Source organism: Eriocheir sinensis, chromosome 64 (assembly GCF_024679095.1).
Source record: "Eriocheir sinensis breed Jianghai 21 chromosome 64, ASM2467909v1, whole genome shotgun sequence".
Classification (NCBI taxonomy): domain Eukaryota; kingdom Metazoa; phylum Arthropoda; class Malacostraca; order Decapoda; family Varunidae; genus Eriocheir; species Eriocheir sinensis.
The window spans coordinates 2,214,785-2,217,284 of NC_066572.1; the positions used below are offsets into that span (position 1 = coordinate 2,214,785).

Below are 2,500 nucleotides of genomic sequence, written 5' to 3' on the forward strand. Positions count from 1 at the left end.
GAGGAGGAGGAGGAGGAGAAGAATAGGCGTGGGAAGGGAAAGAGGAGGTTGGAGAAGGGAGGAAGGACGTAGGAGAGGAAAGAGGAGGAAGAAGAGTAGGATGGGAGGTAGAGAGGAAGGAAGAGGAGGAGGAGGAGAGAGAAGGAGGATGAAGAAAAAAAGAAAGAGAAAGAAAGGAAAAAGAGGAGGAAGAAGAGAGAAGGAAACAGGAGAAAAAGGGGAGGACAAAGAGGAGGAGGAGGAGGAGGAGGAGGAAAAGAAGAAGATGAAAAAATCCCGCCAAATTATTCTATACGTCAAAACAGAATCCCTAGAGACTCACAAGACGATACACAAAACCTTGACGATGCCATTAAAGTGAGTTAGCACAGGTAGGGACGCTAATGACCCGGCTACCTGCGCATCATTAACAGGTAGGAAATACTGTGAGTGGTAAGAGGAAGGTGAAAATATGATAATTACGTGTAATGCTGGGATCACACATCGGCGATTTCGTTCTGCGACGGTCGGCGATTTCGTTCTGCGACGGTCGGCGATTTCGTTCTGCGACGGTCGGCGATTTTGAAAATGCGCGAAATCGTGGGAGCATCGCCATTGTCTGCGCGTTTGCCTCTGTGTCAACTCACGGCACCATGACGAGGGAGGGCGCGCCTATACGAGGGCGAGAGGCGAGGGGACGTCGGGGTGAATCGTGTGTGAATGCGCGCGACTGTACGGAGGAGCCCAATTTTGAAAATAAAACCCGAGGCCTATACGCGGCGAGAGGCGAGGGACGTGAGGAAGAATCCGTGTGATCGCGCGCGACTGTACGGAGGAGCCCAATTTTGAAAATAAAACCCGTTGCGACGGTTCGCGATGGACGCAGGGCCTGGCGACTATGCGCGACCGCCCCTCGTCTAGCCGCTCGACAACGCTCGACGTCGCACGCATGGTCGAGAAAACGTCGGGGGCGCGTCGCTGCACAACCAATAATAGGCGGGGAACACTAATCATCGCTCTCTCCCTTCTAAGCATCACCCACTGAGAGTTTTTTTTTTTCTTTATTTCTCTATCTTCCTTCTCTCTCCTCCTCCTCCTCCTCCTCCTCCTTTCTTCCCCTCTTCCATTGTTCTTTATCTCTTCCTTTCTCCTCCCTCTTATCTCTTTCTCTCTCCTCCTCCTCCTCTTCCTCCTTTCTTCCCCTATTCTGTCTTTCTCTCCATCTTCCATCCTTCCTCATTTCTTCCTCTCTCCTCCTTCTTATCTCCTTCTCTCTCCTCCTCCTCCTCTTCCTCCTTTCTTTCTCTCTATCTTCCATTCTTCCTCATTTCTTCCTCCTCCTCCTCCTCCTCTCTCTTCCTCCTTCTCCTCCTAGATTCTCTCTCAATAGGATAAAAAAATAAGCTGTTTTTAAGTGATTTTAAAGGAATACTGAAGGAAAATTACACACCCATATCCAAGAATCCTTAAATCCTATAAAATCCTACATCCCTCACGACATATCCTACTCCGGTATCCTACAGAGTCCTACAAGCTATCATTCTCTCCCTTACAATATCCTACCCTCTTTTCCTTCCCCTGACATCCTTACTCCTTAAATCTAAAACATATATCCTACCCCAGTATCCTACCCCGGTATCCTACAGAGTCCTACAAGCTATCATTCTCTCCCTTACAATATCCTACTCGCTTTTCCTTCCCCTGACATCCTTGCTCCTTAAATCTAAAACATATCCTACCCCAGTATCCTACCCCGGTATCCTACAGAGTCCTACAAGCTATCATTCTCTCCCCTTTACAATATCCTACTCGCTTTTCCTTCCCCTGACATCCTTACTCCTTAAATCTAAAACGCATATCCTACCCCAGTATCCTACCCCGGTATCCTATAGAGTCCTACAAGCTATCATTCTCGCTCCTTACAATATCCTACCCTCTTTTCCTTCCCCTGACATCCTTACTCCTTAAATCTAAAACATATATCCTACCCCAGTATCCTACCCCGGTATCCTACAGAGTCCTACAAGCTATCATTCTCTCCCTTACAATATCCTACCCTCTTTTCCTTCCCCTGACATCCTTACTCCTTAAATCTAAAACGCATATCCTACCCCAGTATCCTACCCCAGTATCCTACCCCGGTATCCTATAGAGTCCTACAAGCTATCATTCTCTCCCCTTACAATATCCTACTCGCTTTTCCTTCCCCTGACATCCTTACTCCTTAAATCTAAAACATATATCCTACCCCAGTATCCTACCCCGGTATCCTACAGAGTCCTACAAGCTATCATTCTCTCCCCTTTACAATATCCTACTCTCTTTTCCTTCCCCTGACATCCTTACTCCTTAAATCTAAAACGCATATCCTACCCCAGTATCCTACCCCGGTATCCTATAGAGTCCTACAAGCTATCATTCTCGCTCCTTACAATTTCCTACCCTCTTTTCCTTCCCCTAACATCCTTACTCCTTAAATCTAAAACATATATCCTACCCCAGTATCCTACCCCGGTATCCT

General features: G+C 47.2%; 1 protein-coding gene across 2 annotated transcripts in view; it reads right to left on the minus strand.

The window, feature by feature from the left end:
* Positions 1–2,500, minus strand: part of LOC126987216 (parathyroid hormone/parathyroid hormone-related peptide receptor-like) — a 14,634-nt gene that overhangs the window by 9,138 nt on the left and 2,996 nt on the right. The gene's annotated exons all lie outside the window — the stretch shown is intronic.